This window comes from Podarcis gaigeae (genome assembly GCF_964106915.1).
Source record: "Podarcis gaigeae genome assembly, chromosome: 6".
Classification (NCBI taxonomy): domain Eukaryota; kingdom Metazoa; phylum Chordata; class Lepidosauria; order Squamata; family Lacertidae; genus Podarcis; species Podarcis gaigeae.
In genome coordinates, this window is record NC_139682.1 from 94,003,182 (window position 1) to 94,020,827 (window position 17,646).

At 44.3% G+C, this 17,646-nt stretch overlaps 1 protein-coding gene and 1 long non-coding RNA gene across 4 annotated transcripts in view; one reads left to right on the plus strand and one right to left on the minus strand.

Annotated features, from left to right (window-relative positions):
- Positions 1 to 10,374, minus strand: part of RALGPS2 (Ral GEF with PH domain and SH3 binding motif 2) — a 97,077-nt gene extending 86,703 nt beyond the window's left edge. Inside the window, exon 1 of one of the 3 annotated variants that reach the window (XR_014565547.1) lies at positions 10,124 to 10,351. The gene's annotated coding sequence lies outside the window, so the exon portion shown is untranslated. Of the gene's footprint in view, positions 1 to 10,123 lie in introns of all 3 variants that reach the window. The other 2 variants (XM_083743883.1, XM_083743882.1) reach the window with 2 other exon arrangements.
- LOC310846929 lies at positions 4,589 to 5,512 on the plus strand. The gene is made up of 2 exons (XR_014565635.1): positions 4,589 to 4,759; positions 5,125 to 5,512. It is a non-coding gene; the product is annotated as an uncharacterized lncRNA (long non-coding RNA).
- Positions 10,375 to 17,646: the final 7,272 nt, after the last annotated feature.

Genomic DNA, 17,646 nt, shown 5'->3' on the forward strand with positions numbered 1-17,646 from the left:
ACATTTAAGGAGGGAAAGAAGTGAAAGGCATTTGCAACTCCTTTTCCATCTCTGCTCTAATGTGTAGAGTCACCACAGAGGTCACCATAATAAAAATCCAAGAGCCCCCTTTTCACAAGGATTCTCATACTTTTGCTTTTCCCAGTTCTGTGTAGTATGAGTTGGCCCTTTGAACTTAATAACTTGAATACCAAAGAAATACGACCTCCTAATGCCAGCATCTGATGTTGTTGAAAGAGATCTTTTCACTGAACTTTTAAAGCATATGAATTGCTACTGGGGAAGTTAGAGAATTTGATTCACTGGAGTTTTTATCCTGTGCTATGCTGTTATTTTATTGCTTTATTATACGATTATTATTTTTTCTCTCTTTCACAAACAATTCTCGGAATGCCAAAGACAAATATGAACTACTCCATCCCCAAAGGTTACTGTTATTAAATGAACCCAGAAACATTTTTACCTGATACTTTATAACACACATTCAGAAATACTTCAGGATACAGGGTAAACCTTTAAAAATCAGAATGAGTGGGGGGGGGGTTACCTACAAAAAGCTAAGATATGATTTCACACCATATCTAATTCTCGAAAGATCTATCATATTTAGGAATTAGGATATATTATAATGTAAACTACACGGTCAAAATTAACCACAACAGTTTATATGAAAAGACTAAGATATTGATAGATGACTACCAGTTTTACAGCTGAATGTTCTTCCAAAAGTTTTGTTTGTATTCATTCCACTGCTGATCTCTTTCCAAATTTTTAACAACTGGCAAAACTTATTTAATTTCTTTTGGTCTGGGAAAAGACCAAGGATAGCACCAAAAACACTTTACAAACCAAAAAGAGCAGAAGGCTTAGGATTTCAAAACCATAAATGCAATTATCTAGCTGCAAAGCTAAATCATATGACAACCTGGTTTATGCATAATGAAGCTTCAGTAACGAAACAAGGCATAATCAGCACATTTAAAATGCTGTGTGATTCTGTACAAAAAGAGACAGTAACATTTAAAAAAACAATGCAAGAGAAAATCAATCTAAAACAAGTACAGGGTTGAGGAACCTCAGCAAAACTATCCTAGAGTGTTTTTGCCTTGCTGGAATGTGTCCTTGAACTTTGATAATGCATTTCGCTTGCCTGGATGGAGGATAGATAGTGAGTGAGTGTGTGGGTGCAGAAACTAGCTTACTCTGCAAAGAAAAATGTACATTCATAATAACAATAATATTTTATTATTTATACCCCGCCCATCTGTCTGGTTTTCCCCAGCCACTCTGGGCAGCTTACAACGTATCTAAAAACATAATAAAAACATCAAGCCTTAAAAACCTCCCGATACTCTGTCCTCTTTTGTCTTCAACCCCTTCTACCACTGGCATGCAGCCCTCAAAGGATGAAAAGGGTTCCCCATCCCTGGTCTAGTATAAAGAAAACCTAGCTCTGGACTATTTCCTAACTCAGAGTCGTAACTAAATATGGAGTAGTACAGTGGACACTCGGGTTGCAAACGTGATCTGTGCAGGAGGCACGTTCGCAACCCGCAGTGCCGTGTCTGCGCGGGTTGCGATTCAGCACTTCTGCACATGCGCAAGCACTGAAACCCAGAAGTAACCCGTTCCGGTACTTCCGGGTTCGGCGCGGTGCGCAACCCGCAAACAAGCAACCTGAAGTGTCTGTAACCTGAGGTATGACTGTATTAATATGAAGCAGAGAAGCAAAATGCCTCCCAAAGAAAATGTTCAAAATAGTAATAAAATTAAAGTAACTAGATATAGTTGGTAAGTTCTTACCAAGGTGAATGAAAATAGAATTTTGCAGCATCAGACTATGACAATCACTCTGCTGGGCAAGCTGAAATGCTTGTGGATGAACAACCCCCTGTCTCTTCCCCGCTCATGCTACTCTTGAGTTCTCCACCCCAAGCCAATTTAATGGGGTGTTGTGGCTGTGGGGAGTAAAAAGCCCTGCTGCATAAGCAGAAGTCCTTCTGCACAGCAGATGGGTCGCTTTAGGTCAGAGGTGTCCAAACTTTTTTCAAAGAGGGCCAGATTTGATGAAGTGAAGGGCCAAATTACCCCGGGAAATAAACTGCCGCAGGGGCTGGATTAAAGCAACCAGCAGGCCGGATTAGGCCTCCGAAACGGACTTTTGACATGGTTGCTTTAGGTGAATTCTACTCTGGTTGAATTTACACCAGTAATCTTTTAGCCTAATCTACTTCACAAAGTTGTTTATGAGGATAAAATGGGTAGGGAGCATGCATACCACCTTCAGCTTCTTGGAGGAAACGCTGGATATAAATGTAATAATAAAGATGGAAATAGACGTGGGCTATAGCTCCAATGGCACTGTGGTCTAAACCACTGAGCCTTGGGCTCGCCATTCAGAAGGTCGGCAGTTCGAATCCCCACGATGAGGTGAGCACCCGTTGCTCGGTCCCTGCTCTTGCCAACCTAGCAGTTCGAAAGCACGTCAAGTGCAAGTAGATAAATAGGTACCGCTCCAGCAGGAAGGTAAATGGTGTTTCCGTGCGCTGGTCTAGTTTTGCCAAAAGCGGCTTAGTCATGCTGGCCACATGACCCGGAAAAACTGTCTGCAGACAAATGGCTCCTTTGGCCTGTAAAGCGAGATGAGCGCTGCAACCCCAGAATCGTTCGCGACTGGACTTAACTGTGAGGGGTCCTTTACCTTTTATAGCTCCAATAGAAAACTTGGGCAATAACCAACATCATGTGAATGGACCTCTACTCCCAAGATGAGACTTCCCCTTCCTGTTCTCTTTCTCCTTGCTGTACCCACTCCCAATCTGATCCAGAGAGTCCCCGGACCTAAGGTGGTATTTAACACCCAGATTAATCCAAATATACCCAGGTGATGGTGTAGGAGAGGCATAAACACAAGAGGAGATATTGCACATATTCTGGGGGCTGTGTGAAAAATCAAAGAGGTACTGGGAAGTAATTTTGGAGTATTAAAGAAATGACAGGATACAGTGGCATCTGGCACAATAGTTGTGTGATCTGGCAATATAATACATGGGATGCTGAGGGATGATTAGCCATCTACAAGCAATAGCTAAAATGCCAATTAGCTACTAAACAGAGACAGAGTTTCATCATGGAAGTTTAGATGTTTGGTGTGGGACTAGTACTGTACCTGGGAGACCAGAGTTTGAATCCACATACAGTGAGGAAGCTCACTGGGTCACTTGAACCAGTCACTGCCTCATAGCCTAACCTTGCTGTGGCAATTAAATGAAGAGGGAGATAACTGTATGACACCATGAGTTCCTTGGAGAAAAGTTAGGATATAAATGCAATAAATAAATAATCTGCATTGAGGTGCATATACTTAAGCTTATAGATATTGTTAAGAAAAGAGAGAGCAGATGGAGTAATAAAAGCTTTATTGCATAATAGTATATGTTCATTATATACTGGAACGATAAAGAACAGAATCATGCTCAGTCCTACAGTTTATTAGTTTTGTAAAATTAAGAACATTGCCTATATTCTTATTTTTCTCAAGCAATGTACTATATCAGATGATATTTATTGTTTGATTTGCTTAATGGATTATTTGTGGATCATTTTTCTGTGGATCAATTCATCCTTTTCCATAACAATAAAAAATTCTGAGAAATGAACTAATCCACAACATCTTTGGAGATCCACCTCACTTTTGTTTTTCTGTCTAGAACTGTCACTGCACCCTGGTGAGTCAAAGAAAAAGACACGTTGACAGATCAGGTGGAGCAAAATACTTCTTACAGAGCCAATAATCCATTCCAACTTGAATCAAGGTGTATATACAAAGCAAACACTAACTCCCACCTGGATACAAGCTAATGGTGAATTTGCACATGCACTTGGACTGCCTCAACTCTGTTTGAAGAGAAGTGCATAAACACATACATCAACACACATTGCTGGATAAAATAGCAAGCCAGAACACAGGGTGATTTCTGATGCCATGTTGTCACACAACAATATGCAGTTATGTTGGGATAGCATTCTTGGACTCCATCTTCATTTTCTCTTTAAGCATTTCCCATTTAGACCAGTAATTTACTTCTCAATTAGAAGTAAATTACTGGTCTAAATCTTTGCTTCAGGGCAAAAAATAGGAGAGTTCCCCCTTTAGGTCAGCAAGGCTAGAATCTTAGATCTAATGAGTACTTCTATAATCTCTCGAATCTTATGAGGCATTGGCAAATTCTAATTAATTTCCTGCACAATCATGATATAGAAGTCATTACTTTCATAAAGTCTGTGGAAAACCAATGCTTCCCAATGAGGTGAAGAACTAAGAAAACAAATAAGAACTAAGAAAACAAATACTCCAAAGAAATAAAGATTATAGAAACCACACTGGACAAGACAGAAGAGGGAAAGATGTGACCGTTCAAAAACATATTGCCTTTTCTATATCAGGAAATGCATTGTGGTAAGAAAGACTAGGTTGCAAAGGGGACCTACTACATTCCGTCTTACAACCAGCAAGAAATTAAAAGGTTAATGGGGAAGAAAGAAATCTTCCCTCTGCCTCTGGAAACTATGGAGGCAGTTGAAATCTTAGCTTATGTACTATCTCCATCTTTCATAATTATACCTTTGGCATCACAGAAATGTCTCCTTCCAAAAAGTACACATACGCGAATACTCATCTCCTCAGAGTCTCTCCAATTTTTTTCTGGATTTGTTGTTTTGGAAGTGAAACAATAAAAAGCAGTTAATGACATTATAGGTAAAGGTAAAGGGACCCCTGACCATTAGTTCCAGTCACGGACGACTCTGGGGTTGCGGCGCACATCTCGCTTTCTTGGCCGAGGGAGCCGGCGTACAGCTTCCGGGTCATGTGGCCAGCATGACTAAGCCGCTTCTGGCGAACCAGAGCAGCGCACGGAAACGCCGTTTACCTTCCCGCCGGAGCAGTACCTATTTATCTACTTGCACTTTGATGTGCTTTCGAACTGCTAGGTGGGCAGGAGCAGGGACCGAGCAACGGGAGCTCACCCCGTCGCGGGGATTCGAACCGCCGACCTTCTGATCGGCAAGTCCTAGGCTCTGTGCTTTAACCCACAGCGCTACCCGCGTCCAATGACATTATAGGAAGTTATTAATTTCAATTACAGTATCACAGCTCAGTGAGCACTCGAGGCTTGACATAATTTTCCTTAGAAAATCAACTTACTCTCTCAGACCAATAAGAAGTGTTTAGAAAGTGAAAGTACACGTTACAAAAGACTCCTCCATGGAAACATTGCCCTACAACAACTTATCAGCTATTAAATTAGCACAGCATTTACTTCTTATGGTCTGGATATTTTTTAACCCTGACTTTGTACTTTCACTTTAAGTGGAAATTAAATCCCCTGATATTCTGATTAGAATGGGCTGAATCAAGGACATTGTCTGTTCAAATGTACCTCCTATCTCCCAAAAACAAACATTATTTACATGTAGAATGGCAATTTTAAACATTAAAGAGCAAAGGTTGCATCCAAGTGTCAATCACCACTTTGTCCTAGAAAACAGTGCCCCCCAGAGGTAAATGTTTATCATCATTTAGCCCTATTACAGGTTGTAAAACTCTTAGCTTCCTGTCTAATTCAATGTGCTGTGTGCTGGCTGGGGCTTATGGAAGTTCTAGTCCAAAACATCTGAATGGCACCAAGTTGACTTATCCCATAAAACATTGTTTAAATTGGGGGTATAAATAACTTTTTTCCAACAATGCTAACATCTTAAATTGTCAGGCTAGCTTACACTGACAATTTATATTTGATGGAGTAACCATAGAAACCAATTACCGTATTTTTTGCTCTATAACACTCACTTTTTCCCTCCTAAAAAGTAAGGGGAAATGTGTGTGCGTCTTATGGAGCGAATGCAGGCTGCGCTGCTATCCCAGAAGCCAGAACAGCAAGAGGGATTGCTGCTTTCAGTGCGCAGTGATCCCTCTTGCTATTCTGGCTTCTGAGATTCAGAAGATTTTTTTTCTTGTTTTCCTCCTCCAAAAACTAGGCACATCTTGTGGTCTGGTGTGTCTTATAGAGCGAAAAATACGGTATATATTTTGAACCATAATCCTACTTTAGGGCAGGAGTGGGAAACCTGTGGCTCTCAATATGTTGCGGGTCTCCCAACTCCCATCATCCCTGACCACTGGCTTGGGATGATGGGAGTCCAGTGCCTTAGGAGGCCATGCCTCTTGATAACCCATTCTTGTCTTGACACAACTTTATACAGTCACATACACACATACTCACAGAGCGCATCCCTTCTGTACAAACTTTTCAGAGCTACGTTAAGAACAATGTAAATCCTATAGATCCTTTTCCAACGGTGGTTGGTTATTGCAACCAAACTAGAATACTCTACTATTAAGGTGTAGAATCAATCAGTTGCATACTGTACAGTCCTCTTTCAACATCATACAGTGGTACCTCGGGTTACATATGCTTCAGGTTACATACGCTTCAGGTTACAGACTCCGCTAACCCAGAAATATTACCTCAGGTTAAGAACTTTGCTTCTGGATGAGAACAGAAATTGTGCTCATGCCTAAAGGCACTACCCCAATGAATGTTTCTTTGCCCACTATGCAAGCCGCTTGCTGCTTCTAGTGGAAACACAGTGATCCAAATTCCCCAGTAGTAGCCTTTCCCCCTTTTGATGAGGCACAGGCATTTGCACAACTTCAATTCTTTCCAACCTGGCTGACCTCTGCTTTTCAAAAGCACTAGGTAACAGCTCCTCAGCATCTTTTCCTAGTCACAGTATGGGAAGGGGTGGATGATGACACTGAAACTGGTGCCAAGCTCGTTTCCACTCTCATTCATGCTTTTATCTTTGCTGTCAGAACTGTAACCCCGGTGCACCTGCTTCATGACCCGGAAAGCTGTCTGCGGACAAATGCCAGCTCCCTTGGTCTGAAAGCGAGATGAGCACCGCAACCCCATAGCCACCTTTGGCAGGACTTAACAGTCCAGGGGTCCTTTACCTTACCAGTCTGAAAGGTTCTGTTGTCTACCTTTGCCAATATGTAGGTGGGTGGCAATTCCTGGTGCCTTTCCCACAGAGGGAGAGAGCTGCTCCAGGTTCTCAAATAAGGATACTTTAATCCAAACCCAGATATATTTTGCATGTACCTCATGATCCAGGCACAAAAGCACAAGCCCAGTAATCCCACACAAAGATGCAAGTTCCACTGATGCAAGTTTCAATTGATGCAGGCACCCAATACATACATATAAACATCATTGAAAGCACACATCACCAGTTCTCATCCATGCTGAATTTTGCTTCCTATCCTGTAAGTACAGTAATGTATTTCTCACTCTGTACTGGGAGAAGGAGTTCTGTTAAAAACACTTCCACTGCTGTGGGTAGAATTTTTACACCCTTGCCGCTATTCACACACAACAACACAATCCCCAAGTGAGAAAGAAGAAAATATAAACGGCACCTACACAGAACCACATTCCATTATTCTGTATTAATATGGAATAACTATTATTTTATGGTTCTGTATTCAATCACTAAAAGTAATGTCACTCTGGGAATATTTTACTGGAAAGCAGTAAAGCATATTTTTTTAAAAACGACACTCTGTCCTGACACATGCACTGAAATTCAGGAAATTCAAGCTTATCACTCTGGTGCATTAAAGAGCACATGCTTGAGAAGAAGCCACTGTCCTCCCATACTTCACACATCCTGCTTATTGTGTGAAAGATAGAGGTCTAGAGGGCTAATCTTCAGCCTCCAGAACATCTACTGCTAATGTCTCAAGAGCCTCCATTATCTCCATTGCTCTATGTAGCTGCTCAGCTCCACTACATTTCATTTATTAGACTTATTAGTTCCTTGTCACCCAGAGGTCTCCAAGCATCTGACAGAAAAAGAAAATATATATATATACAATACCAGGGGAAGGGGGGAATCATATAATACATTAATATTTCATATAAATTCCATTTAAAAATACCAAAATAATAAAGCAATACTCATGGGAACTGGGTGTGCAAAAACCCACTAATAGTTAGTTGCCCTGTATTTTGAGAGTGCTCATTTTCATGCTGTGCTGCCTGTATAACCAACCAGACAACCCACACACCAAAAGCGCAGAACCAAACGTGGCTTCTGTTCCAACAGGCCCTCTTGCTCTTTTACTGTGCAGTTATGCAGAGAAAAAACAAAATGGTGATACTTTTGGTGGCGAAGCTAGGTGTTCTATGAGGTATTTTGGGGTCTCTCCAGTACCAGCTAGGACAACTGACCTAAAAAGCTGTTTGGTAGCTAGAGTGAAAAAGGCTCCACCTGGTAATCTACTTGGCACAACGAGGTGAATCAAAATTAAGTGGAGGCAATTTCTTCAGGATAGGTATGTGCCAAATCAAGTGCAACATATTGTTTTCACCTGGTGTTTTGTGTCCTACACTTCAAAAGCGAGGTATCAAGGTCATAGGAAGCTCCTGTGGGAAATTTGTTTAGAATTCCCTATTGCAAAACATAACTCCAAAACTTATTAAACAATCAGAAGCTAGTTCAAAAAATATATAATTGTTATAATATAATTGCACTGAATATACTACATTCTTATATATAAAAAATATACATTTTAATATTATATATAAAAATATATAATTGTTATTATATAATTGCACCGAATGTACTACAAGTGCACTTTGACAAGACAGCAACTGAGCAGGGATTGACCATTCGCCACTTCTTATTCAAAATTATCCTCTAGTAAAAATAGCTACCGCACAGCAAATAGCTTAGAGAAATTGGAATGGCTTCTAAATCCCACTAGTTACTCTGCCTTTGAAAGGCATGGCAATACTCTTTTGGTCAATTTTTCCATGGAGGGTTGGATGGAGGCTGCACTCCTATCATGACATATCCAAACCCCTCACCTCCTACATAGTTAACACAGATGATAGAGTTGTGACTCACCTCAAGCTCAGGAATAGGAATGACAATGTCTCATGGTAAGGAGAGGGGAGGACTAGCAAGCCTGCTAGTCCATGCAGAATAGAGAAAGCTCCAGGCATGCACATGTATGCTTTAATTAAGCACAAATTAAGGGAAGGCAAGTTCTAACCCTGCTCCAAAACAGAGCAAGGAAAACAGCAACACAATACGGGTAAGAGATTCCTCTGGCATCTTAAAGGCGAATCAATTCATTCTGGCCTAAGATTTCATAGGCCAGAGTCCAGTTTAACAAATGCATGACAAGGCACCTAAGTGAGTGGGTGGGTGAGTAGGTAGAATGCACAAGTGTGTTTATTTTATACATGCATCCTCAGTACATAGAAAAGAATGTTGGTTGCCTTAGGTTTTTGGCCAAACTCAGCATGGCCAACAACCCACCCAAAGTGAGTAGAAAAGCAAACAGAACTGAACCAAGAATGTGTCAGTATAACCCTAAATTGGAGTTTAACGAGTCCCAAGCCCTAGGCTGTGACCATTTTAGCTTGATCAGGCTTCACACAGGCGTGCAAGGTAAGCGACTCAACACTCGCTCCGGACTCGCATCTGTGCACCTTGGCTCCCCTTTGCAGCTGATGGGAGAGAGAGCTGGAATAAACTTGGCAATGTGGTCAAGTCAGGTACGAAACACAAGATGCCAAGCAAGGCGTGGAAAGTTCCTCAAAGACCCCCAACCACCCTCTTCTTCGCCGCCCCCGCCGCCCCCCCGAGGCCTTGCAAGAAGAGCATGCGCTCGCTGGGCAAATAATGGGTGGGTGGGTGACAGAGAGGCGTTCAATGGAGTCGGAGGGGGGGGGGCGCGAGACAGGAAAGGGAGTTGAATGGAACCCAATGGAGGAGTTCAATGGAGGCGCGGCGAGGAAGGAAGGCTTCCCGGGCTGGGCGGGAAGGAGACCCCCGCCCGGCATGGAGGCGAAAGGGGACGGAGAGGAGGGGGGGCGGGCGCCGCCGGAGCCGTGGGCGTCGGCAGCAGCAGCAGCAGCCGCCGCCTGGCCATCCCTGCGGGCCTCGGCGAGGCGCCCCCGGGGCCGGCTGAGGGAAGGCGCTGCTCGCCCACACGCCGCCGGTGCCTCAGGAGCCGCCGCCGCCGCCTCCGCCGCCCTCGACTCACCTGCTGACGAGACGCGAGAGGAGCGGGCAGAGCGAACGCGGAACGCGGCGAGGAAGCCCAGCTGCCCGGCCCGGCCCGGCCCGAGCTTAGCCTCCGCCGCCGCCGCCGCCGCCTCCCTCCCTTCCTCGCCCGCCTCAGCCCGCTCGCTTCAGCCGCTCTCATTCAGCACCGGCGGCCGCTTATCCTCTGAGGGGAGGGAGGGGGAGGAGGAGGAGGCGTCTCCCGGCGCACGCACGCACGCGCACGCTCCCCCCCCCCCCGCGGGAGGGAAAGAGAAGGACGCATGCGTGCGCGCCTTTCCCTCCTGGAATTCTGCTGGATGGGAAAGAGGGAGGGCGGGAGGAGGGAAGGGAGCGCGCAGGCGCGTTCTTGTCCGGCCCGTGTTGTTAAGGCCCCTTTAAAGAGGCTTGTGAGCGCGAGCGCCCCGGCGGCGTTAGGGGAAAGCGGGCTCCGATTGGTCGCTCCCGCGAGAGAGCTCCCTCCCACCGCGAGGAGTTAACTGTCACAATGGCGGCCGCCAACGGCTCCGGAGAGAGAGAAGCAGCGGAGGCCGGGCGCTCGCTTCGGATGGCCGTGCCGCTTCTCCCGGAGGGCTGAGGAGGAGGATGGAGAAAGGTAGGTGAGATGGGGGCGGGGGGGGGGCCCAATGTGTCCGGGTTTATAAACTCCCTTTGTATAAAAGACAAGTACAGTGGTACCTCAGGTGAAGTACTTAATTGGTTCCGGAGGTCCGTTCTTAACCTGAAACCGTTCTTAACCTGAAGCACCACTTTAGCTAATGGGGCTTCCTGCTGCTGCCGTGCCGCTGAGGGACAAGTTCTTAACCTGAAGCACTATTCCTGGGTTAGCGGAGTCTGTAACCTGAAGCGTATGTAACCCGAGGTACCACTGTACTTCTGACAAGACAGAAGTACTGTTTCGGGGGGACAGGAGGCGGGCAGGTGTGGAGGATTCCCTGGTCCTGAATGGGGTAACTGTGCCCCTGAAGGACCAGGTGCGCAGCCTGGGAGTCATTTTGGACTCACAGCTGTCCATGGAGGCACAGGTCAAATCTGTGTCCAGGGCAGCTGTTTACCAGCTCCATCTGGTACGTAGGCTGAGACCCTATCTGCCTGCAGACTGTCTCGCCAGAGTGGTGCATGCTCTGGTTATCTCCCGCTTGGACTACTGCAATGCACTCTACGTGGGGCTACCTTTGAAGGTGACTCGGAAACTACAACTAATCCAGAATGCGGCAGCTAGACTGGTGACTGGGAGTGGCCGCCAAGACCACATTGAAAGACCTACATTGGCTCCCAGTATGTTGCCGAGCACAATTCAAAGTGTTGGTGCTGACCTTTCAAGCCCTAAACAGCCTTGGTCCACAATACCTGAAGGAGCGTCTCCACCCCCATCGTTCTGCCTGGATGCTGAGGTCCAACTCAGAGGGCCTTCTGGTAGTTCCCTCACTGCAAGAAGCAAAGCTACAGGGAAGCAGGCAGAGGGCCTTCTCGGTGGTGGCGCCCGCCCTGTGGAATGCCCTCCCACCAGATGTCAAAGAGAACAACAGCTACCAGACTTTTAGAAGACATCTGAAGGCAGCCCTGTTTAGGGAAGCTTTTAATGTTTAATAGGTTATTGTATTTTAGTGTTTTGTTGGAAGCCACCCAGAGTGGCTGGGGAAACCCAGCCAGATGGGTGGGGTATAAATAATAAATTATTATTATTATAGTATAAAAACTGTTAATTTTTGTGTGTGTTCCAGACCTTGTTGGGGTCTTTCTCAGCTAAGCTGCGAGCTCACCCTTCGCCTTGTTTCTTACATCTTTCTTTGAAACTGAGCTTCACTTTTCTCCCTGCAGATGTTGGGCTCGCATTTAAGGAAGCTGTGGAGAGAAATGAGGAGGAGGAGGAGGCCGAGTTCCGTCTTGTGGGAAGGATGCTAAGCGAGCCTTGACCCGGATGGATGGACCTGTCTTCCCATTACTGGGCGTGGGCGGGGTGCTGATGGGGTACCTTGGCTCTGCCAGCGCTCTGAAGAATGTGCACTAAAGCACAGGCCATCTCCTCTTTGTTCCGGACACTGATGACTGGCTCCAGACAGAGCATAACATTGTGTAGTTGTTGGTCACAAATTCTGCAAATTCTTTGTATTGCTCCATGGGGAGGATGCTTATAGTCTGGTAACGGCATTTTATCCGTATGGATGGGCCTGTCTTCCCTTTATTGAGTGTGGGAGTACTGATGGGATACCACTTCTCCACGAATTACCGACCAGTCACAGCAGCTATGGGGATGTTGACCAGACCCACATAGTTGTTCTTGTCCTTTTTCTTCTTCTTTTCAACATCTTTATAGATGTGGACGGTGATGCTGTGGACAAGTGGAAGGCCAAAGAATTCAAAGTGCTCTCCCTAGAAGATGTTGCCGTTTTTCATTTTGCTGGTTGTGCGGGCAAATGAGGTATCGTCCATGCACAACAGCCCCGGGTGTCATCACTGAGAGGGGTGACATTTGGCGCGCCACCTGCCCGCGGCTCCCAAGCCTCCCCCGAGCTGTCAAAATGAAGGGGGAAGGCTGCCAGCAAAGCGGCGCTGGCAGTGTGGCACCACATTGCCGGCGGCCTTCCTCTTTCGTTTTGACAGCTCGGGGGAAGCTTGGGAGTCGCGGGCAGGTGGCGCACCAAGGGGTGACATTCTTTGGAAGGCTGGCCTGACCTTCCAGAAGGCAGCACCTGACTTGCAGCGCCCAGAGTGCCGCTCCACTTCTCCCAACGTTCCCAGAGGGCTATGGAGGAGGATGACTGGAGAATGGTAGGTTAGATGGGAGTGGGGCGAGTGAGGAAGTGTTGGTGACAGGGAGGGGGCGGGAGGCAGAGATGTGGGATGGTGGGTAGGGGAGCCCCGAATATGTCCGGGTTTTTATAACCTGGAGTATGGCAACCCTAAACTGCATTTACTTCGCATTACCCTCAAGATAAAAATTGTTTTAAATTGTGCCTTATGATTCACTGCTCCCCTTGTGAAGTGCTAATAAAATTAGCAGGCTCAGCTTACATCGTATTTTGTGTGTGTGTGTGCGTGTGTACAGTCCATAAATAGTGTTTTCCTAGGACCTTTAATAAAGCTTAAAAATAATGAGGCTAAAATACAGAACTATAAACTTTTCTTGTTTTTAAGATTTAGAGATCACAATAGTGTGTGATGAGACTGAAACACTTTCCTTGTTTTAATGAAATGTCTTAGTAGATTCTACTTATTAAAAAATGACAGACATTTTGGACAGACTTGTTAGCAGTAATTATATCCATGGCATGCTATTAGGAAAATATACTGCCCCACCAGTGTTTTGGCTTTTAAAAAAATACAGGATATTGCCATAATCAGTTTTTTTAAAAAAATATATTGAGGTGAGGGATAATTGTAACAATTCAAAACAGGTTTATTTAGAAGTGGTCTATGTTTACTTTCATTTGGATTTAGTCTGCCTTTTAGCCCAAGAAGGCTGAGTACTCTACACAGATTAGAATGCTAAAATTTTATCTCATGTTGCCCCTCTTTAATTTTAAAATACCTAAGGGTATTTAAAATACCCCTTTTTTGAGTCTCTCCTTGTATTACCATATGTTTTGTATGTCTTGTGACATTTAAACACTTAATAAAAGCAATGCAGGAATGCGGGTGGTGCTGTGGGTTAAACCACAGAGCCTAGGACTTGCCGATCAGAAGGTCAGCGGTTCGAATCCCCCCAACGGGGTGAGCTCCCGTTGCTCGGTCCCTGCTCCTGCCAACCTAGCAGTTCAAAAGCACGTCAAAGTGCAATTAGATAAATAGCTACCGCTCTGGCAGGAAGGTAAACGGTGTTTCCGTGCGCTGCTCTGGTTCGCCAGAAGCAGCTTAGTCATGCTGGCCACATGACCGGGAAGCTGTACGCCGGCTCCCTTGGCCAATAAAGCGAGATGAACGCCGCAACCCCAGAGTCGGTCACGACCGGACCTAATGGTCAGGGGTCCCTTTACCTTTACTACAAGCAATGCTATATTATATATAACTGGATGGAAATTTTCTCAACGCCTGGTAAAAAAGACTTTGGAAACTACAAAGATTGGCCAAATAGAAATTGGCACATTCTGTGTCAAAAATATGTACATAGCCATTTCAAATGTAGATGTATTTTCACTGAGGTGGGGAAATTGTAGTTAAGCATCTCATTTTGGGCACATTTTATCTAATTTTCAGCCTGGCCTGTCTCCTGCTGAAATCAGTGTTTCATTTTGCTTGGAAGTAAATCCTGCTGATTCTTCCCAACACAATATTTCCCCAGATTAGCATCTCAGCTCTGAGCTCTTTCAATTGCCCATCCAATAGTTGCCAGATTATACCAACAATCAGTGAGGTGTTCAACAGTGTCCTTTTCATATTGGGTTATTTTTGTCTCCCCCTTAACACTGCCTTGAAAACTTGTCTCTGTCTCTTTAAACAGTGCATTCTGTTCTCACACCAATGGATTCAGTTTCACTTTTCTAACTAGCACCACACAGATAGAAAGTTAAAAGTAATATAAGATGAAGGTATTTGACAAACCAGAGCATCCTTATCCATTTGTAAACTTTCTTAATCACCAGTAATTAAGCTAAGCTTTTTGTTTTGTTTTTCAGCCTGTTAATTAATGCCTCTTATTATGCCAGCAGCCAAATTGCCTTCTGGGTAATAATTAATTGGCAGATAGATCACCCAAGTCAGAATTTCTTCCAGTCTCAAAAACAGTTAAAATAAGGAAGGTTTTTGCTGATCTGATGCCCTGCAGGCTAACACTGAGAACTATTGTGTGGTGTCTTGGTACAATGGCGGTTGCTCGCTCTAAGACCTTCCTCCGCATCTGAAAACTTATTGTCTCAGGTGTGATGAATGGCTTCCATCAGGTCATGTAAGGTTATCCCTTATCTCCCTATCTTCAAAGAGGGAGTGGGACACCAAGATCTTAGTCTTGGCTATCATAATTTTTTCTGCTGACAGAAAAAAAAAGCGTTGACAGCCGAAAACTAGTCAGCCATCTCTGCTCCCCAAAAGTCAACTCCATACTCCAAATATATGTGTAATATTTGCACACTTTTTGTTTAAGAACTGCACTGCAAAATCTGGAGAATACAAATTTCGGAGAAAAGTTGTGTTTAGTTTCCCATATGGTTTGGGGGAATGCAAATTAGGCTTGAATTAAAAGGTGGACTGAGTCAGATTTCTCCCCCATCTTTAGCTGCAACTGATGAATACACATGCATGAATCAGCTATCAGCTCACTAATGAGTTCACTGCCATCAAGTGTATGTCTAACCAACATATTTTCACATGACACCCATGAGGGCTGTTTGTGACCAGAATATATAACGAATTGGCCTTGTGTTACTTTTGTGAATAATGCCCCACAAAAAAATAGTTGTCAAACAAACTTGCATGTTGAAAACTACCATTCTTATGTTGGTCCTTTAATGAAATTTGCAGAGAGAGGCATCTCTGAAGGCATACGCTGTATACATAATGGACTAACAGAATTATGTAAAATAGGATTTATGAACTATCTGTAAAGGCAAGATTCCAAAGACAACCGCTCTTGCCAATTGTACATAGCAATGGATCACCATTTTAAGTAAACAAAGTAAAGATTGTGTCTGCCACAAGAATTCTAGAGATTTATCCTCCAAGCTCTTCAATATAAATGCATCTGTCCTTTTGCTTAAATCCTTACCATCTGTTCTCATATACTGTTCCAGTCTCAAGCAGTGATTAACCAGCTACTGTGGAAAAACACCTGTTCCTTTAATTCATGGTCATGGCTAGTTATTAATTTAAAGTAAGCTATGACTTGCTTAGAATTTTGAAAATCAGTATGAAAACCCAATTTATATAATACATCAGACAACAGAACTGCAGGTTATACAGGTTGCAGAACTGCGGTTGAGTGGTATAATTAATTCGAGACAGACAGTCTCTGGCAAGAACTTTCACCCTTAGCTCTTCAATGTGTGTGGCATAGTATTATCATTTGGGTCCATTGGTCCATGATATCAACTCCATTCCACTTTCTCAGAGCTCTTCCTTTCCACTCTCCCACTGTGTTTTTGTTTACTTTCCTCCCTCCCTTCCTGAAATCATTCAGTTGATTCAGCTGCAATGAAACCAAGTGCTTGTAACCTGATTCGGATTTGGGACATAGCATTTTAATTGTCGCAGCTGTCTCCTACAATCAATTGTATGGACCGCAAATAGCAAAATAATTCGCCATTATAAGAATCCAGTTCACTTAGCTTCCATTCCCTAAAGTTAGACAACGTACTCCACACACAAGCTGATGAAAGGTTGTGATCTTATGCTCTGATCAGAGGTGCCAACTTGAATAAAATACAGTATGGGGGGCAGGCAGTGTGCCTTTTTCAGGGGGTACTCATGGGTATGCATTACCGGCACCTCTTTTTTGTTGTCAAAAGTGTGGCACTTGTAACAACTTCATAAAGAGGACCGGCGACTATTTTTCTATTTAAAGAAGTACTGGGGGCAAGTAAGCCCCGCCTTTCATAATCGATCACAAGATGTGGCACATGCACACTGTTTGAATGGCAATGCCCATCAGCTTTGTGGAGGGGCAGCCCCCTCAAATATTTCATTGGGGCGGGGCGAAGGGACCTGATAATAGTAATAGTAATAATTTATTATTTCTACTCCGCCCATCTGGCTGGGTTTCCCCAGCCACTCTGGGTGGCTTTCAACAGAACATTAAAAGCAGAATAAAACTTCAAACATTAAAAACTTCCCTAAACAGGGCTGCCTTCAGATGTCTTCTAAAAGTCAGATAGTAGTTTATTTCCTTGATATTTGATGGGAGGGTATTCCACAGGGAGGGCGCCACTACCAAGAAGGCCCTCTGCCTGATTCCCTGTAACCTCACTTTTTGCAGTGAGGGAACTGCCAGAAGGCCCTCAGAGCTGGACCTCAGTGTCCAGGCTGAGTGATGGGGGTGGAGGTAGGTATCTGTGTTGGTCTGTGGTATCTGAAGAAGTGTGCATGCACATGAAAGCTCATACCAATAACAAACTTAGTTGGTCTTTAAGGTGCTACTGGAAGGAGTTTTTTTATTTTGTTTCGGTGGGGGTGGAGACGCTCCTTCAGGTATACTGGGCCAAGGCCATTTGGGACCTTGGCCTCTAGGAATGGCTCCTATGGCTCTGATAGTCTCCCATCTCCTTGTCACTGTCACTCAGGTTTCTTCCTCCTCTAGTCCTCCAAAAGTGTTATGCCCACTTTCTGGGCTATGTGCAACCCATGTGTTGGGCTGCTCAGAGTGACCTGTCAATCAGTGCCCGCCCAGGTCAAGAGCCCTTAAAAACAGAATGTTGCCAACAACCCTTTATCTTTAATCCCTTGTTGTGCAACCAATGCCAGAGACTACAGGGTCAGAAGTGACCATAAGAGGAAGTTTTGCTATTATATTTTCTAGCATAGGGTGACACTGACTAATATTCTGGGTTAGTTGTTTACTACTCATTAATACTA